Source organism: Bos indicus x Bos taurus, chromosome 11, assembly GCF_003369695.1.
Source record: "Bos indicus x Bos taurus breed Angus x Brahman F1 hybrid chromosome 11, Bos_hybrid_MaternalHap_v2.0, whole genome shotgun sequence".
Taxonomy (NCBI): Eukaryota; Metazoa; Chordata; class Mammalia; order Artiodactyla; family Bovidae; genus Bos; species Bos indicus x Bos taurus.
The window spans coordinates 86403292-86427873 of record NC_040086.1 but is presented as its reverse complement, the minus strand read 5'-3'; the positions used below and the strand labels follow the sequence as shown (position 1 = coordinate 86427873).

The window sequence follows — 24582 nt, the reverse complement described above, 5'->3', positions numbered from 1 at the left end:
GATTTTCTGAAGCCACTGGCAAGGGGCCTTGGGAGGCACAGACCCCCATTTTTGCCTGCTAGCTGCTAACCACATGGCAGGCAGGAAAGTCTGCAGGAAACACAGGTCCACCTCCCCCTGAGACCTAGGGGCTCTTAGTCCAGAGGATGAGATGGCAACCAAGCCCCTTCTTCAACAGAGACCGAAGACCCACAGAATGTCAGGGAGGGAGAGGCCGGAAGAAGCCTGCTCCTGTCCATTTTACAGGTGAGGAAACCGAGGCTGAAGGAGTCCAAGTCAGTGAAAGTCGCTCAGTCGTGTCTGACTCTTTGTGACCCCATGGACTGTACAGTCCATAGAATTCTCCAGGCCAGAATACTGGAGTGGGTAGCTGTTCCCTTCTCCAGGGGATCTTCCCCACCCAGGGATCAAACCCAGGTTTTCCACATTGCAGGCAGATTCTTTACCAGCTGAGCCACAAGGGAAGCCCAAGAATACTGGAGTGGGTAGCCTTTCCCTTCTCCAGGGGATCTTTCTGACCCAGGGGTCAAACCCAGGTCTCCCACATTGCAGGCAGATTCTTTACCAGCTGAGCCACAAAAGAAGCCCAAGAATACTGGAGTGGGTAGCCTTTCCCTTCTCCAGGGGATCTTTCTGACCCAGGGATCAAACCCAGGTCTCCCACATTGCAGGCGGATTCCTTACTAACTGAGCTATCAAGGAAGCCCTTCTACATATAATGGAATAGTATTCAGCTTTAATATGGATGGAAATCATGTCACATGCTCCAACGTGGATGAACCTCAGGATGTTATACTAAGTGAAATAAGTGAAAGTCGTTCAGTCGTGTCCAACCCTTTGTGACCCCATGGGCTGTATAGTCCATGGAATTCTCCAGACCAGAATACTGGAGTGGATTGCCATTCCCTTCTCCAGGGGATCTTCCCAATCCAGCGATCGAACCCAGGTCTCCCGCATTGCAGGTGTATTACCAGCTGAGCCACAAGGGAAGTCCAAGAATATTGGAGTGGGTAACGGTCTTTCCCTTCTCCAGGGGATCTTCCCAACCCAGGGATCGAATCCAGGTCTCCCGCATTGCAGGCGGATTCTTTTACCAGTTGAGCCACCAGGGAAGCCCGAAGGAGTCCATGGACCTGTCCAAACGGCCTACAGTCAGCAAAGGCGACCAGAACTGGAACCCAGGCCTCCCTCAGCCAGGCCCCGGGCTCCTTCCCTGAACCAGGCGCGGGAAGGCTGGTGCCATCTGCTTTCGGGACGGGCAGGGGGGTAGTACCAGAAGGGGCCTAGCCGGCGGCCTGGGGCGACTTGAGAGGCTTCTTCCCCGTCCTGGGCCACCGGGGCCACACTTCCTGGCAGAGAACCCCGGAGGACGCGGGGCGGTCCTCTCCCGGGCACCGCCCCACAGGCCTCTCCCACACTCTCAGGCCAGGGGCCAAAGGTTAGGAAGGCGGAGCTGGCGCTTGGTTCCGCCCCCTGCCTCGAGATCCACGCCGGGCTGCGACCAGGTCAAGGCAGCAAGGGGCCGGCGTGGAGAGGGCGGAGGCGGGGCGCTGCAGGGCCAGAAGGGGGCGGGGTTAGAGCCGGGGGCGGGATCGCCGTGGGTTGGTGGGCGGGGCTAAATGGAGGGCGTGGTCGAGCGGGGGCGGGTCCGCAGGAAACTTGAGCTCGTGCCCCGCCTCCGGGCCCCGCCTTCGCGTCCCCTTCCTTCCCGGGGCTGGCGGGCGGGCCGCGGCGACTGCAGGCGGCGGACTGGCGGCTCTGCGGACGCGCGGGCGCCTCCACCTCGCTCCCTCCCTCTCTGCCGGCTTCCTTTTGTCTTTCCGCGAGGCGATGAGCGCAGGGCCAGCGCGGCGGCTGCGGGCGCACGGAGGCCCGCGCTCATAGGCACCCCTTCCCCGGCCTCGGCGCGCCAGTCCCTCGCAGCGGCCCGTGCCCGCCCCCAGCGCCGGCGGCGCGGAACTTGGGCTCGGGGAGCTCGGCAGATCGCGTCCTGCGACGGAGCAGGTAGGAAAGGGGTTGGGCTGCGGGTGGTGCGGGGCGTGTGCTGCGGTCGGGCTCTCTGCGTGTGTGTGTGCGTGTGTGTGCTTGTGTGCGCGTGTGCCGGGGTGATTGTGTTTCTCTGCGCTGTGGAGTTGTGGTTGACTGAGTACGGCGGTGTGTCCCTGGAATGGCGTGTCCTCGTGGGGCATCCGTGTGTGCAGCTGGAATCGGCACATTCTGGGGTTGCGTTTGTGGAATCGTGTCGGGGCGCAGTTGCTGGTGGGGACCAGTGCGCGGAGTGTTTATCGTGTGTGAGCGGCTGTGCGTGTCGGGGTGCGGATGGGCAAGGTGGGCGTGGGCGGACCAGACCCGAGCGCAGAGCCGCGCGGGTCCCGGCCGGCCGGCGCAGTGCGGAGCTATAGACAGAGCAGGGATCCGAGGCCGGGGGTGGAGGGTGGCTAGCCCGGGCTTTGGGGACAGCCGGGCGACCCCCACCCGGGGACAAGTCCGCGCCGCCCACTTGAGTCGCCTGTGCGCTCTGGCCAGGGGAGGGGGCCGGCGCAGCGGCCATCTGCTCGCCCCTTCCCAGGCGGAGGGGCGGCGGGCAGAGCCCTGCGGCGGAGTTAGGAGCCGGGGCATCGCAGGGACTAGCGCCCGCGCCACCTGTGCCCGATACGCCACCATCCCGGATCGCGGTTTTCTTATCAAATGGGGACAGTTCCCCCCTTCCTCGGGGTCTGTCGTGATGGATAAAATGAGAAACATCGAAGCTCGCTCTCGTTCGGCCGAGTGCCGGGCACACAGTAGGTGTTATGTTAACTGGATTAGCGTCTCACTTTAAAAAAATCCTTTCTTTCCCCCTTTATCGTGGGAGACGCTCCTGTTCCACCCCCAACCCCATGCCCCGCCCCGTGTGTCATGTGCTTCTCCCGCCGCCCTAACTTAACCACGAAGCTCGGAGACCCGAGAAAGTTTAGGCGGCCGGCGGCGCCGTCTCCCCGCCGCGGCTCCTGGCCGCCGCCGCCTGGAAGGTGCAGGAGCGCGCAGCGCCGGGCGCTCGCCCTTCTCCAGCCGCTAAGCCTGGCGCGCCCGAGCGGGGGTCCCTCTCCTGGCCGAAAGCAGAGGCTGCGGGAGTCAGGAGCCCTTTTGTTCAACAAGTGCCTACTCCCTGGGGGCCTGCGGATCTGCCATCTGGGAGCCCAGCGGTGAGAAAGTGGCACTCCCCGCAGAGACGCATCTCGGGCTCCCGGGGCATCCCTGACCAGGCCTGGTCACGGGAAGGCTGCCCCCTTTTCCTCCCCGCCAACATCCATTACCCCCTAGAGGAGCATGATTGTCAGGATGGCGAGTCCTGCCTTGGGCGCTGGCATCGAACGCTCTACGTTCTGCACCCCGCTCCCCCCCCGCCCCGCCCCAATATCCCTTTTCCCTCTGATCAGCCTTGTGCAGGAAGCTGAGGGTCTGCGTGGGACTCTTTTCTCCAAGTCCCACGCCTTAATTTTTAATGTTTAGTGTCAAACCTGCTGCTCGTTGAACTGCAGTGACTGTGCACGCAGCTCTAACCAGCATTGCTTTCAGGCGGAGTCCGGCCAGCCACACCAGAGCGCTTGCTCAGATCCAGCAGGGCGAGCTGGCCAGGGCTGCTCAGCCGCCTGCCTTCTGCCATAGCCTGGGATTCCTCCCCTTCATCTCTGGTTTCTTCCTTTCAGGACCCTTCTCAGACGGGGGAAAAAAAAAGAAACACAAAACCAAAAAACAACTTTCAGCAAAGGAGCAGCTGACCTCATGGTACATGTGGTTCTCAAAATGAAACGCTGGCATGGAGTGGGCAGGGGCTGCGCTTGCGTCCGGGTGCCTTTCCAAGTGTTCAATGCTCTCGGCTGGTGTTCTCAAGGAAGCTTCCGCAGGCTTCTATGACACAGGAGCAGAAACCTCTGGCTCAGTTTCTTTGGTCTGCCTTCCGCTGGGACCCAAGCCCTGAGATATCCACAGTGATTGCAGGCCAGGGGAACCGAATAATAAGCTAATTTGTCATCCTCAGTTCGTGTTAGGAGCACACTAAGAATGCAACCTGCTTTTCGTGTTTCCATAAAAAGATTTTATATCCTAGAGGAGAAGAGGGCTCTTGATCTGAATCCTATTCTCATCCTCATAATCAGATTTCAACAATAATATTAAAAAAAAAAAATCAGTCTGACTTTGTCTGCTCAGAAGACAGACCAAAAGCTGGGATTTCCCCCTCCCGCTGAGTTAAAACCAGCTCTTTGTCTTAAGGAAACCAGTGTCATGGACTTAGATCTTTTTCTGTTTCACTTTTGAAAGTGCCTGTAATTACTGAGCTCTTGAGGTTTTATTGGATAATGTGTTGGAAGAAAGGGCCAGGGACTCTGCCTCTCGCTTGCCATCGATGTGGTGCCATGTTCTCGCCTTGCCTGCTCCATTTGTGTTCCGATTTTTGTAAGCTGGGACGCATACGTCAATGTGTGATAATAATTTGGGAGACCTTGCTTTGGGAGTCAGATGCACAGGAGAACAGAGATTTGCCCCAACACTAGCCAATGACCCACTCATTTTCAACAAGCCCTTCTCGAGAAAGACTCCAAGACAAAAAGCTTGAACAAATTCCTTTAGGATTTCTTCTAAAGTCCCTTTCTGGCCGCAGGGCTGTGCAGAATTAGAAAAACAGAAGGTCAAGGAGTGGGGTCTCGTTGGCCCACACTCCCTAGCCCTGGCCTTGCGCTCACCAAGCCCCCTTTCTACCTGGAGCTTCTGTGGAGTTTCATCTGGTGCAGAGGTAGGGCTGTCATCCAGGGCTTGCAATTCCTGCCCTCAGGGCTCCGCACACATAATTTCAACATTAACATGAAATACCATGGTGAGTATTTGTGCATCCGAGTAGTCCGTCTTCCCCTTCCTCCAACAGACCTTCCCCCAAACTTACGATAAGACCTTGCCTTGCCCCTTTGAAAGTGGTGAAGTGCCACGGTCTGATAATCCAGGATACTAAATTAATGAGGAGCCCCAGAGTTTATTTGGCACTGGAGAGTAAGCCTGTCTGCAGCTGACATTTTATCTAGGTTGAGGATTGGGTTTGTATGAGAATTTAGTGTTCCAGCAAGACCTAAACTGTGCTTGTTTGTTGCAGGTTGATGCTTCCAGTTTATGAGTTGCCAGCTCAGACTTGACGGGGGATTATGTGTGTTTTGCTAGTTTGTCAGCCTCTGATGTCATTGTGCTGGGGAAAGAGAGCCCTTGGAGGCTTAATCACACTCTACTCTGGGACTCACCATTCTCCTGTAGTCTCTTCGGGTTCCTTATATGTTTTCATGCCCACCCGCAAGGCTGCAGATCTGTGCATCTCGTGTGGGTCTTATCCTCTTCCCTTTGGGCTCAGTTTCCAATCAGGATGATGGAGGGTAATCGTGTATGGAGACAGCAGAGCAGACTTAGGGTTTTTTGGTGCCTCTTGCCACATGGGAAAAAACTCTTTCAAATCACTTTCCACCAAAAAGAAGGGAAAAAAATGCGTTGGAATCTACTAGTGTGGATTTCATGTAACTTCAGGTAATCCATACAGTTTGACAGGTGGAACGTGTATTAGGCACTGAGCAAGGTGCAAGTCTAAAGAATTTTTTTAAAAATCATCTGAAAAGCACAGTGAATCCTTTCAGAGAGCCTCACCTTGGCTGTGTCATTTCAAGTCAAATTGAATTTCAGAGGCAAAGCTTCACATCTTGGTGTTCGTGACACGTGACTAAGTAAAGACACTTTCTGAAAGGCCTCAGGCTCCCTCCCCTGCTGCATTGGGGTAGCCAGGATGCTTTCTTTTTACCTTTTCATTTTCCTTCAGAGGGGCTTCCCTGGTAGCTCAGCTGGTAAAGAATCTGCCTGCAATGCAGGAGGCCCTGGTTCGATTCCTAGGTCGGGAAGATTCCCTGGAGAAAGATTAGGCTACCCACTCCAGTATTCTTTTATTTTTTTCCCACTCTAGTGGGACACGACTGAGCGACTTTCACTTGTCAGGTACTTATATTCCTTCATAAACCCAGTGCACCCCTCACCCCCACCCCCACTTGCTAATCCAGCTGCTGTGTTTCCTGGGTATTTGTTTCTTTTTCTAGTTTCAGGTACAACCCAAGTTGACAGGAAGCCAGGAGACTGGGGTGGGCCTGCCTCATTAGATGAGGAGTCTTCTTTGAGGAGCTAGTGACAGGTTTCTGACCCTTGGCTAAGAAACACTCAGGATCGTTCAACTCTTACTCCTTGGATAAAGCCGCCATGATCCTGGACACAGGAAGAAAGTTTTGGGGGATGTGTCGTTCCGCTCAGGGAGGTCTTCCCCGATTGCCGGAATAGCCTGTGATCCTAGCTGGTCTTCCCTTGCTGTGTGTCCCCTTCAGCGAGGGAGGTGTCCCCTTGGTCGGGCACCTGCTGTCACCTCGGTGAGCTCTCCACTGCTCTGACCCAGTGCTGTTGTGTGCTTCACACTTCATTGTTCAGTCACCAAGTCGTGTCCGACTCTTTGCAACCCCATGGACTGCAGCACACCAGGCCTCCCTGTCCCTCACCATCTCCAGGAGTTTGCCCAAGTTCATGAATTTGTTGCCATCCAACCATCTCGTCCTCTGTTGTCCCCTTCTCCTCCCGCCTTCGATCTTTCCCAGCATCAGAGTCTTAACCAATGAGTCAGCTCTTTGCATCAGGTGGCCAAAATATTGGAGCTTCAGCATCAGTCCTTCCAGTGAATATTTAGGGTTGGTTTCCTTTAGGATGGACTGGTTTGAAGTGTTCCGTGCTACCACACATCACAGCAGAGCCTAGAGTCCCTCCACACATCCCACCCCACCCTGAGTTTCTGGCCCCTTCTCCCTTCTTTCTCCACCCATCTAATGGGTCAGCCCCCTGTTGCCCCACCCCTCTCCCCACCCTCGTGCCTCTACTTCCCAACACCCAGCCAAGCCTCATCCCTCAGGCTGGAGCTCAGCTTGTATTCCTTTGCTGCAGGCATGCTGTCCTCAGGTCAGTTTTTCGATTTCTTCATCTCCCTTTCCACCCCGACCACCCCCCAGGTTCATTCTCTTCTTCAGTGAAAAGTGAAAGTGAAGTCGTTCAATCGTGTCCGACTCTTTGCAATCCCATGGACTGTAGCCCACCAGGCTCCTCCATCCATGGAATTTTTCAGGCAAGAGTACTGGAGTGGGTTGCCATTTCCTTCTCCAGGGGTTCTTCCTGACCCAGGGATTGAACTCGGGTCTCCTGCATTGTAGGCAGACGCTTTACAGATTGAGCCACCAGAGAAGCCCACTGCTAAACACCTTCTGTAGCCTTGCTCCAAGCCTGACTCTGAAAGCTGGGCCTGGGCTTCATCCCTGTCCGGGGAGCTTGGTTGCAGTTGTGGGGTGGGGAGACCATCCAATGAGCTGGTGGAGTTGACAGGTGCCTGGAGAGCAGCTCCTGCTTTGGCCCCAGGCCTGGGGAGAAGCACTGTTTGAGCTGCAGGATGACATGTTTCTGGAGGCAGCTGGGGACCCGGGGAGGCTGGAAGTGGGACTCCGAGGGTGAGGCAGGCCAGTGGACACGGTGTCTTCCTTCTCCTCCCACCCAGACTTGATCCACTAAATTCCTACTTCAGTCTTTAAAGACTTTTTAAATTAACAACTTTATTGAGGTATAATTTACATACTGTAAAGTGTACCCATTTATTTTTTTAAATTTAATTTTATTTTTAAACTTTACATAATTGTATTAGTTTTGCCAAATATCAAAATGAATCTGCCACAGGTATACATGTGTTCCCCATCCTGAACCCTCCTCCCTCCTCCCTCCCTATACCATCCGTCTGGGTCGTCCCAGTGCACTAGCCCCAAGCATCCAGTATCGTGCATCGAACCTGGACTGGCAACTTGTTTCATACATGATATTTTACATGTTTGAATGCCATTCTTCCAAATCTTCCCACCCTCTCCCTCTCCCACAGAGTCCATAAGACTGTTCTATACATCAGTGTCTCTTTTGCTGTCTCGTATACAGGGTTATTGTTACCATCTGTCTAAATTCCATATATATGCGTTAGTATACTGTATTGGTGTTTTTCCTTCTGGCTTACTTCACTCTGTATAATAGGCTCCAGTTTCATCCACCTCATTAGAACTGATTCAAATGTATTCTTTTTAATGGCTGAGTAATACTCCATTGTGTACATGTACCATAGCTTTCTTATCCATTCATCTGCTGATGGACATCTAGGTTGCTTCCATGTCCTGGCTATTATAAACAGTGCTGCGATGAACATTGGGGTAAGTGTACCCATTTAAAGTGTATTGTTTGATGGGACTTCCCCGGTGGTCCAGTGGTTAGGACTCCATGCTTTCACTGCCAAGGGCAAGGATATGCTCCCTGGTTGGGGAACTAAAGAACCCACAAGCCTCACTGCACAGCCAAAAATCGTGTATTATTTGATACTTTTAAGTAAACTTACAGAGTTGTACAACACAACCCAGTTTTAGAATGTTTCCCTTACCTGGAAGGCTCCCTCATGCCCATAAGCTGTCACTCCCTGTTCCCACCCCTGGCCCCGGGCAATCACCCTCTGGCTTTCTGTCTCTTGATTTGCCTTTTCTTCCCTGCTTTGTAGATTTGGCTTGAGGGCCTCTTCCTGGAGGCCTTCTTGGAGTCTTCCAATTAGAATTGGCTTCTGAAGGAGCCAGTGCTCTCTCCCTGGGGGTTGGCAAGCTCTTGGAAGGAGCCTCAGGTCTCATTGGCCCCTTGTCTACCACCTGGCACAGCACCGGGCACCTGGAAGGCCCAGAGCATGTTGACTGGCCTGAATGAAGTTGCCTCCCTTAAGTTTCTTGTGTGAACTCCTGAGTATCCAGCAAGGTATTGGAATTTAAAGTACAGGGTGGCCTTCCCTGGTTGTCCAGTGGTTACGAATCTGCCCTCCAATGCAGAGGACACTGATTTGATCCCTGGTCTGGGAAGATCACCCCTGCACCGGGCCACTAAGGCCACCAGCCACAAGTACTGAGCCAGTGTGCTGCAACTGCTGAAGCCCGTGTGCCCTAGAGCCTGCGCCGTGCTGGAAGAGAAGCCATTGCAGTGAGAAGCCTGCGCACCGGCACTAGAGTAGCCTCCACTCTCCACAACTACAGAAAGGCCAGCTTCTCACACTGTGCACAGCAATGAAGACCCAGTGCAGCCAATAATAAGTAAATATTTTTTTAAAAAATACAGTGTGTGTCATTGTGCTGTGAGGCCCTGCTGCACTGGATTACTTCAGCAGGTACGTGTGAGGCAAGTGGGATCAAACTCATTTTTTGAAATGAAAACGTGGAGGGAGAATGCCCAAATCAGAAAATAGAGGAACCAAGAATTACTTTGTTTTCCATGCATATTTGCTAGTTAGGGGCTGCCCTGCAGTTTTTCCTGCCATTGCCTCTCAAGCAATGTAAACTCCTTCCTACCTGGCTCACAGCTGACCATGTAGGAGTGACTCAGTGTAAGTGTGAGACATGCAGAGAGATCTCTTGGTCTGTAGATGGAGGGAGGCCCTGGGGAAGGGAGGGAATACTTGCGTTTTCATGCCTTGTGGGTTTCAGAAGTTTCTTCTTGCATCATTTTTGTTCTCTGAGGAAAGGAGCGGAAGAAGGAAACTTCATTTTACAAGTGTGCAGCCCGAGACACAGAAATTATGTACCCAGTGTGTATGGGTCCACGTGGGCCTGGTGTGTAGACCCCCAGGTCACAAGTGGTCTTGCTCCCCCACTGATTCAGAGAGCTTTCACAGTGGACAGTGGCGGTGTCTTGCTTCTTCCTAAGAGATCGGGGTTGTTGCAGCAATATACCAGGGGAAAGACCAGGGGTGGGGTCAGGTGGAAAGACCAGGGATGGGGGTTCTGGTCCATGTCTACTCTGTGGTTTATTGGCCAAGTGAGGCTTTCTGAGCCTGAACTTACTCAGGAACAAGAAGGGGTTCTAGGCCCCCCATCAGACAATCTCATGAAGCCTGGATATAGAAGACCCGTTGGGCTGGTCACCTGTCTGCAGAAATGGAGGAGGCTGTAGTTCTTCCTTGGCACTGAGGATTTCTGTCCAAATTTGGTTTCATTAGGCACATTTTGACCCAGACTGAGGTCACCAGGCACGTGATGTGAGAGCCTGTGAATGTGTGTGGAAGGGAGCTCGGTGCGCGGGGTGGGAGGGGTATCATTATTTGGCGTTTGGGGAGCTGCCACATTGGATTGTCCCAGCTTGCATCTTCTGTAGAGTCTCTCAGGGTCCCTGATGCAGCCACGGTGACCCTGAACTTGGAGGGCTGCGGGTTCTTCCGCAACCATTAAGAGACACACCCGCCCTCCCAATTCTTTTCCCCCTGGGGCGCTTGGAAAGCATTTATTAGTTTGGACAAGTGGGTGCCGATGGGCTAAAGGGGACCGCTGGCAATGTGGGCAGGACTGAGGTTCCGAGCAGCCGCAGGTATGGATCACAAGCGCCATTTTCCCTCCATCAGCAAAATGCTCAGGTCTCAGCTTCCTTCCTGTGCTTTAACAGGACTTTTCCAGAAAACAGAATTAATGGCAGCTCCCCACCCTTCCCTGTCACTCCCATCCTCTCTGTCCTCTCTGCTTCTGTAATCTACTTTTGGAGGGAAGTGAGAACCTCTCCGAATCAATTGCCTGGGTTTCTAGAGAATTGAGAACCTCTCCGAATCAATCGCCTGGGTTTCAAGATGATTGTGACAACGTCGTGCAATTTTCTGTATTTACCGGCGTGGCTGAGTCGTTGGGGGGCGGGGGGTGGTGTCCCCTGAGGGGAGGGGGGACAGGACTGGTGGTAGGCTCGCCCTCTCTGTCCCTCCCCGCCCTCCCCAGAGCGTGGGGCGGCGGCAGGAGCCAGGCTTTATTAAAGATCCTTCAGTGACCGGGGCTAGTGCCACCACTGGTGACGCAGCCTGGGCAGCCTGGCACAGCGTCCAGGGGTGGGGGGCGTAGTGGCTGCTCCGGCTCATTTGGGGGTCTTTCTTCCTCCCGGTAAGTAAAGGCACAGGCAGGCCTGGGACAGATGCTGAGGCCCCCGCTCTCTTGCTGGCCAAACGTAGGCTTTCTTATTCTCTGGGGATTGCGTTTTCCTCTTCTTTCTCTCTAAAGATAGGATAAAGGATTGCGGCTTTTTATTAGCATATGTTCTAGGGGATTCACTATTACCTGACCTAAAAACAATATGGCCTGGCTGATAGTTCTCAGAGCTAGCTGTAAAGTGAAAACTTAGGCATTTGGGAATTGTTTCAGCATGGTTGGTGTGAGTAGGGGAGGGGAAGGTGTAGCACAGGTAAAGGATTCCAGGTTCTCTGGACCCGGGACACTCAAGCAGGGTCAAGGTCTCACTGTGTTCCCCCCACTCATAGCTCCTTCCCCCGTGTGTTGTCCTGGGCCAGTTGCTGGCTCTCTAGTTCAACCACATCATCCTTATCCTCATCATCACCATCACCATCGTGATTACTAGCATCACTATAAGCGTCATCATTACTCAGTCTCAGCATTGCTTCCCAGCGTTTGGCTGCTGCAGCTCCTAGCCCGTTTCTGCTATATTTGCTGTTCTTTGGGGGATGCCCCCTCCTATTAGGGGGTTAATGAAGAGAGTTACGACAGGATGGTAGGCACAGAGCCCCCGAATGGGTGGATGATGGAATGTTACTCTGAAAATGGCCTCAGAGAATAACTAATCGGGATGATGCTTAGAAAGATCTCATCTGTGATGATTAATTTTATGTGTCAGATTAAATTTTATTTTTAAATTTTATGTGACAAGGCTAAGAGATGCCCAGGTAGCTGGTAAAACATTATGTATGGGTATGTCTGTGAGGGTGTCTCTGAAAGAAATTAGCATTTTATTCAGTAGATGGAGTAAGGAAGATGGTCCTCAGCAATGTGGGGAGGCGTCAGCTAATCCACTGAGGGCTTGAGTAGAACAGAAAGATGGAGGAAGGAGGAATTGGCTCTTCTCTTGAGCTAGCATGTCTGTCTTCTCCTGTCCTTGGACTTCAGTGTTCCTGGTTCTTGGGCCTTTGAACTTGAACTGCTGACTTTCTTGATTCTCCGGCTTGTGCATGGCAAAGTCTAGGACTTCTTGGCCTCAAACCGTGTAAGCCAATTTCTATAATGAACCAATCTATACATGTTTAGAGAGTAGTCTCCCCTCATCTGGGGTTTCACTTTCCACGGTTTCAATTACCCATGCTCAACCGAGGCCCAGAAATGTTAAATGGAAAATTCTAGAAAGGCACAATTCCCCAGTTTTGCATTTCGTGGTATTCTAAGTGGCATAATGAAATCTCACACTGTCCCACCCTGTCCCCCTGGCTCAGTGATCCAGGACCACCCAAAGCAGATGGCCCTCCTCCTGACACAGCATCAGGTCAGTAGAAGCTTAACGTAACATCTCAATGCCTGTGTCATTCAGTCACTTTATCTCGTGGAGGCATTTTATCATCGCATGTCATCACAGGAAGGATGAGTACAGTATAAGACAATATTTTGACAGAGAAAGAGAGATCGTATTACATAACTTTTATTCCAGTGAATTGTTATAATTGTTCTATTTTAATATTAGTTATTGTTGTTTATCTCTTACTGTGCCTAATTTATAAATTAAGCTTTATCATAGGGGTATTTGTATAGGAAAAAAAAATAGCATATATAAGGTTCAGTACTGACTGCAGTTTTAGGCATCCACTGGGGGTCTTGGAATGTATCCCTCTCTGATAAGTGGAACTAGTGTATGTGTGTGCGTGCACAAGATATAAGATGTATGCTTGTCTGTCTAGCTGGAGGGCCCTGGCGGATTCACCCCTCATTCTTTTAGGCCCAGTGGGGAGCCAGTGTCACCCTTGCCCCTCCTGGGAGGACAGTCCGCTCAGGCTTCCAGGTATGTTCTCCAGGTCCTTTGCTGATGAGCGTCTCCGGAGCCTAACCTCGCAGATTGAGTACCCAGCTGTCTGCCTCTCTCAGGGCAGTGGGCCTTTTTGCAGGCTGGGACCTGTGGGTTTCTTCTCCGTGGTGCCCCCATTCCTGGCACTGAGCCTGGGACACAGTGGATGTCCAGATGTGTGGCTGAACCATCCTCTTCTCTCAACTGTAGGGTGGTGGGTGAATTGAATTATTTAAAACTTAGCACCTTGGCTAAGGGGCCTGCTGGGCAGGCCTGAATGTGTGATTGGACGGTTCAGTGCACTAATGCTGCTTTCTGTGCGGTCGCTGGTGGCGAGTGTTTTACACGTTCATGGGAACTGCAGGACAGTGGTCTGAAAGGCGTTGCAGCTTCGTGGGCTGGTGGAGAGAACCCCATCCCCCCGTCATCCTGTTATTGTCTGGCTTTCACTTGGTGTGAGCGGTTTTTCCTCTCCAGATCTCAGTTTCCTCATTTGTCAAAGCAGCTTGGGGCTAGATAGCCTCTAAATTCTCTGCCCACTCTACAAACCAGGAAAAATGCTTAAAAATGTAAACATGAGGGACTTCCCTGACGGTCAAGTGGTTAAGACTCTGCACTTCCACTGCAGGGGATATTGTTCGATCTCTGATCAGGGAACTAAGATCCCACATGTCTCAGGACATACGCCCGACTAGAGAGGCCCACACACTACAAGGAAGAGTCAGCCCCTCCAAACAAACAAACAAATACAAACCTCTTAGGAAACAGATGCAATTGCTATGTGAGGAGCTGGTATTACCATTCAGAGAGACTGAGAATACTGAAGAACCCATTTGTGGAGCGCAAACTAGAAGGAAGGGGTCGGGCAGAATGTACTGGGGTTAGGGAGAGGACTTCTCTGTATTTCATCCATCCATCCATTCAAGGCCTTTTTATAACTTCCTGTGCCCGGGATGGTGCCATGTCTTAAGGAAACTGAGATTAAGAAGACAAGGACTCCCGGTACCAAGGAGGAGCCTGATTTTAGCGGGGTATTTGCTGTGGGAGCACGGAAGAAGGTTGGTAATTGAGCTGAGATCTTAGGCTCTAGATCTGCGCCTTTCTTGGAAACTGTTTACAATTCCTCTAAGAGGACATGCTGGCAAGAAAAGCCAGTTAGAGGATGTAGATGTTGCCCTCCTGGGTGTAATGGGGCACTTCTATTTTTTCCTGGGAGGTCATGCCACTCATGATCTAAGAAACTGGTGAACTGAGCTTCATGTTTTGACTAACTGTAAACCAGAGAGAAGTCAGAAGTAGGGAGTATTGTACAAGACAAGTGACTGTATTATTTTCAGATGAGAGTGTATGTACTGGTGTAAATTCCTGACTGGCTTTCACCTCAAATTGGTCTTTTTAATGAGTTACAGAGAATACTTTGAAATGAACACATTTCTGATAGTAAGCTAGTAGGTGTTTGCTAAAGGGGTTGAAAACAAGCAATTTAAATGTGTCGTCTAAATACGGGGCTGGAAAGCAAGATGTAGAACTGTGCAGACAACTTCATTCCCATTATGTTTAGGAGGGAAAAAAAGATCAGAGAAAATAGAAGGGAAGGAAATATGCTGAACTGTTAACAGCAGTCGAGTCTGGCAGGATTGTGTGTGCGTGTGTGCTCAGTCGCTCAGTCATGTCCAGCTCTTTGTGACCCATGGACTGTAGCCTGCCAGGTTCTTCTGTCCATTGGACTTCCCAGGCAAGAATACTGGAGGCCACTTCCTCCTCCAGGGGCTCTTCCCCACCCAGGGATGGAACCCATGTCCCCTGCATTGGCAGGCAGGTTCTTTACCACTGAGCCACCTGGGAAGCTCCGTGGGATCATGAGTTTCTCTTTTGTGTGTGTGTGTGTTGCTGTACATTCTAAATTTTCACTCATGGGCCTATATTTGTTTTGCAATTGGGGAAAAAAAAAAAAAAGGTTTTAAAAAGGAGCCTCAAGAAGGCATTCCTCTGATAATCTTGTTTATCCTCTTAATTTACTTAGCAAAGTTTCTTTTTATAGTCAGACTAGCTGGAACCCATAAATTCCATACTTGTGATGATTTGAATTAATGGAAATTTATCATACTACATTATTAGAATTTGTTAATCTCATCTAAATTCAATACTGAGTAACTCTATTAACTTGGATATAAAAAAATCGTTCCAAAAAAAAAAAAAAAATCGTTCCAAGTCTCCCAAGGAATTCACCATTTCAACATGGCAGGGGTAGAGTTTGTATATAATCAGCAGGTGCTGCTTGAATCTGGGTGTTCACTTTGTGTCTTGACCTGGACGGAGGCTTCGAGCGTCCTGCTGTGTTGATGCTAGGTGTTTTAACAAGGTTTTAGTGAGGTGGTTTGATGTCCTCGGACCTACCTGCCCCCGCTTTTCCTTCTCTGTTCTCATCACCGAGTGCTCATGCAGTGGCCTTCTTCCAGGAATAATCTCCTTTACTATTTGTCTCTCAGGCTGATGTTTTTCAGCTCCTGTTTTTGAAAATAACACTTTTGGTACCCCATCCTGGCTCTTCCTTCCTGACTCCCCCAGAGTGGAACTGCTGGTCTTCAGCTGTGAATTGAAGGACTCCCAGGGATAGTCCTTCCCCCTGCCCCATGCCTTTGCTGCTTCAGCCTTGGACTTGGGTTGATGTTGGGTTGACTTGACTTGACCTTGGGCTCACATTGGATTGACTGTCTTTATTTATGGGCTGGTGAGCAGGGCCATCTCAGTACTTCTGAGGGCCATGCCTGACTTTCAGTGGTGTCCCTCCAAAAGGCTTCTTAGGCTGTTATTCCCATCATTTTTCAGGGGTTTAATCTGTCTGAGTCCAGGATATTGAGTCAGCAGTGGAAAGTTATGAAGGCGAAGCCAGCCATCAGAGAAATTGGCTAATATGAAAGATTAATTTCAGAGTGAATGAAGGGGAGGGATGCTTGGGGCTGGGCTGTCTCTCTAGGCAAATAATATTGCTATAAAATGTGAGAAATCAGAGGCTGCCTCTGCTACTTGCTTAGTGCCAGCTTATAGTTTCTTGGATAATCTAGCGTCCATATTTATGATCTTGAGAAAAAATATAATTGCCAGCAAAATTACATGCACATCTGGTTAATTACTTCAGAATGCTCACCATGAGGAAATCATATTTTTTAAAAATTAGTCTGGCTCCTGTGTTCCGAAATTGTTATTTTTGAAAGCCAGTTGTTAGGTTATTGTGTCATTCCACAGGGCAGCAGGAAGGAAGCCCTCCTGTCACTGGAGACAGGTAGGTTACCATGGAGACGGGTGTGTCCCACTGGTTTCCTGGGTATCTCATTTGTCCTGGAGAAGGAATAAACCTCACTTTCTGTGATATTCCTGAAATTGTTTTTGTGAATTAAATTTTTCTAAACAAAGGTCCAATGTTTTATTGACTTACAAGGGGATTTCTGACATGATTTTGCCCTTCGTTCTGTTTGCTTAATTTATAATGCTGTATAACCCTACTTTTCCTATCAAAATGCTTAAAATGCATTGAAGGAACACCCATCCTGAAACAGCAACTGGAAAAAAAATCTTTTAATAAAACTAAGAATGCTCTCTTCTGTGTGAATGTGATTGCCCCAGACAGTTGAACAAATTAGTTTGATAATTCTGTGTCATAAGCCAAGCTGGGGGATACACTGATGAGCAAGATGGTGGTGGGCCTGCCCTTGTGCAGCTTATATTAAGGTTGTGACCCAAGGCAACCGGAAGCCAAGGGGGGCCCTGGTCTGAGCTGCCCTGGTTTATATTGTCAGCCACTGCCAAACCAGGGGCCTTGAACCCCGCTCACTGTCCCACAGGGCGAGGGGGCTGGGCCTTGTTGGAGGGATGACATAGCTGCTGACTTGTTTGAGCTGTTTTTATTCATGAGCATCTTCCAGAATGTGCAACAGTGCTTTATCAGTCTGCTTATCATAACTTTATACATGAAAAAATTCTATTCATGCCTATTCTTGGGTCTCTCTCCATCTAACAGTTTCTAAAGGCAACCGCTTGATGGTTAACAGTGTAGAAAGCTCCTTGTACCCCCTGGGTCTTGTCAAAAACCTGGCAGTTTCCTTCCTTGCTGCATCCCATTCGGCTTCAGCATCCTCTGATCTCACAGAAACAGAGCACCCCGCCCCCTGTCCCAGCATCAGCAACTAGAGGCCCATGGTGGGCGTCCCAGCCTCTTTCTCCCACCCTGTGCTTCTGTGCAGTCACTTCCTCAGCAGAAGGCACATCCTCTCATATCCTTCCCTTTTGCGGGTTGGTAATGAGCACAGGCCTCCTGCAGCCCCACCGCTGGACAGCCCGTTTTGTACAAGCTCCTTAACTGGTTGGGACCTTGAGTGGGATTGTCACAGTCTGAAGAGGCTGCCCCTGGTCATGGAACAGAGTTGGTGGCTCTGTTGGGTGTCGGTGAGGTTGAGAAAGTGGCAGACTCCACCCTGTGGATTTGAACAGAGATCTCGGTCTCATAGCCTCAGAGGATGCTGTGATCTGAACAGGGAAACAGGCCCCACGTGCCCTGGGCTTAGGGACATCCTGACTAGTTGAGCTCCAATTTGAACAGAACTGGAGATGTCTCTTCCTGATCCTGCCTTGACTTCCTTCCCATCTAATGGACAGGGAACAGAGTCATTCTTTTCAAAGGAGAAAAAGGCACCTCTATCACTCTGTCTCAATCCTGTTCTCCTCCCTGAGGCTCAAACACCACCCACCCTCACCTTCTTCATGCAGGTCCCCCTTGGGTCTGCCAGGCACTGCCCTGGAACATCTGTTGCCTCATCTGTGAAATGGGAAGTATAGAACGTCCCTCTTAGGATTGTTGTAAAAATAGCCATTACATTTCTTATAAACTCCAAATTGCTGTATAAATGTAAGGACCATCACCATTACCACCATCACCATCACCACCATCACCATCATCATCACCATCACCACCATCACCACCATTACAATCACCATCACCATCATCATCACCATTACCACCATCATCATCACCATCACCACCATCACCATCATCATCACCATCACCACCATCACCATCACATCACCATCATCATCACCATTACCACCATCACCATCACCACCATCACCATCATCATCACCATCATCATCACCATCACCACCATCACCATCACCATCATCATCACCATTACCACCATCATCATCACCATTACCACCATCATCACCATTACCACCATCACCATCACCACCATCATCATCACCATCACCACCGTCACCATCACCACCACCGTCACCATCACCACCATCACCATCATCATCACCATTACCACCATCACCATCATCACCACCATCACCACCACCATCACCACCATCACCATCACCACCATCACCATCATTACCACCATCACCACCATCACCACCACCATCACCACCACCATCACCACCATCACCATCACCACCATCACCATCATCATCATTACCAACCTTTTTATTCACATCCTGCTGCCCTTGACACATGATTGCCTAAAAAAGCAGGGTCTTTCTGGCTCCCTCTGTGGAATTTGAATTCCCAGTCTTCTGTCCTTTTCCTTTTTCTTATCTGGGATTAACCTGTGGTTTTCATTTTCCACCTGCAAGATGTTAGTCCATAGAAGAGAGCTGGGGAATGTTCTGTCCAAGCTTCACAAAGGACGTGGAAATCTGTATCTGCTCCTCCGTCCTTCTGGAACATTGGATCTGCTCCGTCTTTGCTCCTGTCCCCTGCTGGGCAGGGGAGTGACTGGCTGTTTGTGTGCTGGGCAGCCTGGGAACTTACTGCTCAGATTAAAGACATTTATTGAAATATGGGCAGTCAGCTTGGCTCAGGTCAGATCATATATTGAGCAAGCAGCTCCCCTTAAACCCGCTCCTGGATTACAGCCAGCTGTGTGGTACACCTTTGTCAGTGACTGAGGGGTGGGATGGGGACTTGGTAGAAAACTCTCAGGGACGTTTTTCTTTATTCTTCTTTTTGAAAGGGACTTTCTTCATATCTGGCCTCCTTGCTAAGGGAGCTGGTGCTGGGGTTTGGGGTTATGATTCTCGACCATTTGAGGACAGGAGCATTTGCTACACCCTTCTGCTTGCCCCTGTACCCTCCCAGATTGCCTTCACAACTCCTAGCCTTGCTCAGGGGTTGCCTCCTCCAAGAAGTCCCCTGGGCCTGCTCAGGCGTCTGCTCTTCCTGGAGCACGGCTGCTCCGGCTCACACGGCCATGCCATATGCAAAGCTCTGGTCCTGGCCAGTCACCTCCCGGCCCGGGGCTCCTAAGGGCAGGAACCATGTAGTGAGTAGTCTCCCTTTAAGCAGAGACTGGGCTTGGGGAGAATGCCTAGGTTGGGAAAGGTGCTCTCTCATGAGCCAACCCTCATTCATTCATTCATTCACATAGCTCCCATTGTGTGCCAGACTCTGCACTAGAGAATATCCAGTGGAAATCCTGCACTCTCAGGGCTTATGTTTCTAGCTGAACACAAGAAGCAGTAAACTAAAGTTTACTTTATATGTAAACTTTATATGTAAACTTTCAATATGTAGCATAATACTGTAATACTGTAGTATATGATATAATATGGATGCTAGGTTGCTTCAGTCACGTCCAACTCTTTGCAACCCTATGAACTGTAGCCCACCAGGTTCCTCTGTCCATGGGATTCTCCAGGCAAGAATACTGGAGCGGGTTGACATTTCCTCCTCCAGGGGATCTTCCCAGGAATCAAACCCACGTCTCTTATGTCTCTTGCGTTGGCAGGTGAGTTCTTTACCACTAGCACCACCTGGTAAGCCCAGAGTATAGTATAGTGTATACATAATAAAATATGGTAATTTAGTATAATATAGTGATAATAGAAGATGTGAGGGGGAACAAAGGGAGAATTCCTTGGCGGTCCAGTGGTTAGGACTCTGGGCTTTTACTGCTGAGGACCCAGGTTCGATCCCAAGGGGAACTAACATCCTAAGCCATATGATACAGCCAAAAAGAAGAAAAAGGAGGTGTGGAAAAAATAAGTTTAGTGAAGGGCCAGAGGTATTTATGAGGGATGGTGAGAAATGAAATTTTAAGTAGAGTGATCAGAGAAAGCCTAATGAGAAGGTGACATTTGAGCAAAGACTGGAAAAAATGAGGGAGCTGGTCACGTGGAAGCTGAGCAGGCACAGCGAATAGCAAATATGAGGGCCCCTGTGCTCAGAGACTGGACAACGAAAGGCGCCACCTTCCAGCCAGGAGAACCCCAGGAGTTTTGGCCAGTTAGATGAGTTCAAGGCCATTGGCTTGCGCTCCTATCCCCGCTCCCTTCCTGAATAAACAGCCAGAGTCCCAAGACAGGAAGCTTTTGGCCCATTCATCTTCCTGCCTGGAAAGCAGATGTAATTTGTGGAAATAGGGCAGCCATCCTGTGATCACGAGGCTGAAATCCACGTGCTAAGGATGGTGGAGCAGAAGAAGACTCTCGGTCCTTGATGGCCTTTTTGAACTGCTGCCCACGCCCTGGACACAAAGAAAAGCCTTTCTTGTTTAAGCCACAGTTTGTTGGGTTTTAGGTTGTTTTGATAGGATGTCCAAAACAGAGTCTACTATTCCCAAGCCCCCAGATAGACCCCTGCTTCTCAGATACGTGGAAGTGGTGGGGGAGGGCTGGGAGACGTTTTACCCCCTTCTCAGCTTCCCTTTCCCTCCATCCTTTCAAGCTGGTCTCTAAGTTAGTCATCAAGATGCCCCAGGTGCATCCCAGTCTCTCCAGCTTCATCGTCTGTGCTGCACTCACCACCTGCACGTGTGATGGTCAGTTTCTGGCGGCTCTCCTGACCCAGCCTCTCCCCACACCCCACCAGACCTGCCCACCCCCAGCTCCAGCCCAGCACAAGCCTTCTCTGCGCTGCTCCATGCTCTCAAATCCTTGCTTGCAAAGTTCAAATGCTAAGCATGGCCTGAGAGGCCCTCCTTGTGACCCTCGACCCTGCCTGGCCTCTTGACCAACCTTTCATCCCCCACGTGAGGTCTTGAACTCCACTGACCGGCAGGTCCTTGTCACCATTCACTCCTCTGGGCCTTTGCACCTGCCGTTCCCTCTGCTGGGAATCCCTGACTGCTCCCTCCCCCAGGAGGCACACAGACATCCTTCAAGAATCAAGCAGGGCTTTTCATGTCAGTTGATCCCTTTCCCTGTGCACCTGACTCTTTTGTCTGTGTCAGAGCATCTCTGGGGGAGGCGGGAGGACAACAGTTTAAAAAACAACAACAACACATCTTTCTTCCCAGTAGGCAGAATTCCCCAGAGAACAGAGATCAAACACACTTGGTCTAGAGAGTCTGGGCTTTCCTGGTGGCGCAGACAGTAATGAGCCACCAGGAGATGCGGGAGACCTGGGTTTGATCCCTGGGTTGGGAAGATCCCCTGGAGGAGGGCATGGCAACCCACTTTAGTACTCTTGCCTGGAGAATCCCCATGGACTGAGGAGCCTGGTGGGCTAGAATCCATGGGGTTGAAAAGAGTTGTACATGACTAAGCATACTAGACAGTCTCGTCTATGCTGGGCTTTGCATCAGGCCTTTAAGCAGCCCTTCTGGTAGGTGGATCTGCAGCTGGACTTGTTGCAGGTGGTGGGCGCCTGAGGCAGTTCCAGGTGTTGGTCCCCAGGTGAGGTCCCTACTCTCCCACCTGCGCCTGTATCTTTAGGCCCAGCAGTGCCTGTGGGGCAGCAGCCTCAGCTCACTTATATTAATAATGAAAATAGTATTACTAAAAGCTCAAGTACCTGGCACCGAGCTGAGTGCTATACACACTTCATCTCGGTAGTGAGAGTTGGTCTTCACTTCCCAGATAGCTCAAGTGGTAAAGATTCCACCTGCAATACAGAAGATGCGGGTTTGATCCCTGGGTCAGGAAGGAGGAGGAGGAAATGGCAACCCATTCCAGTATTCTTGTCTGGAAAATCCCAAGGATAGAGGAACCTGGTGGGCTATAGTCCATGGGGTCGCAAAAAGTCAGACACCACTGAGGAACTGAACACGTACACATTCATTCAACAAATGGTTATCTCAGGCCTACTTTGTGCTGGGGACTCTACTAGGCACGAGGGGTACATCAATGCGGGAAAAGAAAGATTCTGTCCCATGGAACTCACATACATTTCTGTTGTTGCTGCTTCCCACACCTTGCACTAATGCACCAAAAGCATTCTAATCATTAATTTTTAAATGTGATGCAGAAACAGTTTGAATTTCAGTTGATGAATTTCAAGATGCAGAAGGTCCTGTTGTCCTCTCAGAAAAAAAGAGGAAAATTAAGCAAAAAGGTGCTTCTAGCAAATCAGTGCAATATTTTTCCAAACACAAAGATTTTAAATTATTTGCCTTCATCTTGCTGTTTAAAGGGTCCCACTATTCAGAACTCACTCACCCTGTTGTTATTAAGGGTGGAAACCAAGATGTTTAGTTATGTAAAAGCCAATTAAAATAAATTAAATGCAAATGCCGTTTCATTGTACAATGTTAATTTTGAGAGTTGGATCAATCACAGGTTGTGGAAATGCCAAAGTTGTTAAGACTTTGGTTGCCACGACAACAGCACTCCGGCTCCAGTGGTCTGGTATTCAGGTCCAGGCTCCCAGAGAGGCAGGGGAGGGTGAAGAGACGTTTCCTGTTCCTTCCTCACCTGTCTAACTGACCTTTGGTGAAAATAGGATTCTTTATCATCATGGTGAATAACTGCCCGGGTGTTTGTTCTCTGTGTGTGTGTGTGTGTGTGTGTGTGTGTGTGTGTGTGTGTGTGTGTGTATGGAGGGTGGGGAGTTGTTGGGTTGAACTCAGTGCTTTTAACCCATTGGCTGCCATAATCACATTTCTCAGGGAGTTTTCTCTGGGGCCACCTCTGTTTTACAGATGAGGACACGGGGATTCAGAGGGAGGCTTGTCCAAGTTCTCTGGCTCCAGGAGGCCAGATCAGGATGGGTGTGAGCTCCGGGGTGCTGGGCCGGGTTGGGCTGTCTCCGTGGGGCCTCCAGGAACCCAGGGTTCTTGAGCTTTCCCTGCACCTGTTTCTGAACTGGACTGCTCAGAGTGGGTCCCAGCGGGCCTCCCGTGCCAGCATCAGGCTGACCAGACCTCAGTCGCCAGCACTGGGCCCAGAGCTGCCATAGTGTTTCTTTTGGTGTGTCCTGCAGAGAAGCTTTGGGAAGTCAAGAAGGCCTTAAGAAGCACTGCTGTTAATAAAGCTAATGGATGTGAGCCACCAGGGAAGTTCCCGAAATTCCAGCAGAACTATTCAAATCCCTAAAGGAGGATGCCATCAAGGTTTTGCATTCATTGTGTCAGCAAATCTTGAAGACCCGGCAATGGCCACAGGACTGGAAAAGGTCAATCCTCAACCCAATTCCCAAGAAAAGAAAGTGAAAGAAAGTGAAGTCACTCAGTCATGTCCTACTCTTTGCGACCCCATGGACTATAGCCCACCAGGCTCCTCTGTCCATGGGATTCTCTAGGCAAGAATACTGGAGTGGGTTGCCATTTCCTTCTCCAGGGGATCTTCCCAACCCAGGGATCAAACCCAGGTCTCCCACATCGCAGGCAGACACTTTAACCTCTGAACTACTAGGGAAGCAAGAATGTCCTAACCATCGGATAATTGCACTCATCTCCCATGCTAGTAAGGTCATGCTGAAAATCTTGAATGGTAGGCTTCAGCATTATGTGAACTAAGATCTTCCAGATGTCCAAGCTGGGTTTAGAAAAGGAAGAGGAACTAGAGATCAAATTGCCAACTTTTGCTGGAGAGAAGAGAAGCTTTCTCACCATGCATGGTTTTAGGAAGTCATGAGTCGGAACTGCAGGTGTGTGTTAAGCATCAGCTCTCCTGGCTGGAGGAGCCCAGGAATGGCGGCTCAAGTACCAGCCACCTGACTCACTGTCCCTGCCCTGCAGTCCCACTCTCCCAGCTAAATTGGGGCTGCGATCCGGGTCCTTGTTGAATGAGATCACATTGGGCTTTTTCCCACTTTTTGGGGTGCGGTTCCTGGGAAATAAAGCAGTTGGGGATTTTTAAAACTCTGTGCAAGAGACAGGTTGTTGCACTAACGTCTAACCTGCTGTAGAGCCCCCTGAAAGTGAGGTGAGGCCCAGGAGAACACGACGGGGTGAAGTTGGATGTTTGCCATGGGCCTGTGGTGGCAGGACTCTGCCTCAGTGCCTGTACTTGCTGGGGGCTCCCCCAAATACATCCTGGACGGAACAAGCATACAGCAGGGGCAGCAGACAGCCTCCATCCCAGGCCTGCTTGGGGGTATACAGGTGAATTTCTTGAGCCGTGCACTCTTGAGGTTGCTTCTCACAGTGAGTGCAGAGGGCGTCTCCCTGCCTCACGGACTGCTGGCCACGGGGACTGAGCAAATGCTGCCTGGTCGCCCCAGCACATCACAGGGCAGGTAGGAGGTTGGTTTCAGTGTGTGTTGAAAGAGGCTGGCACGTGATCCCTGTCCTCCTCGGGCTCTTAAAGCAGACGGTTGGAACCCTGTGGTGGGTACTGCTTTCAGAACTCTGATGGCCACTCTTTGGGTATGGGACTCAGATTGTAAAGAGTCTGCCTGCAACACAGGAGACCTGGGTTCAATCCCTGGGTCGGGAAGATCCCCTGGAGAAGGAAATG

General features: G+C 50.5%; 1 protein-coding gene across 1 annotated transcript in view; it reads left to right on the top strand.

Annotated features, from left to right (window-relative positions):
• The first annotated feature begins 1714 nt into the window (after positions 1-1714).
• HPCAL1 (hippocalcin like 1) overlaps positions 1715-24582 on the top strand; it is a 117648-nt gene continuing 94780 nt past the window's right edge. Inside the window, exon 1 of the mRNA XM_027556093.1 lies at positions 1715-2004. The gene's annotated coding sequence lies outside the window, so the exon portion shown is untranslated. The remainder of the gene's footprint in view (positions 2005-24582) is intronic.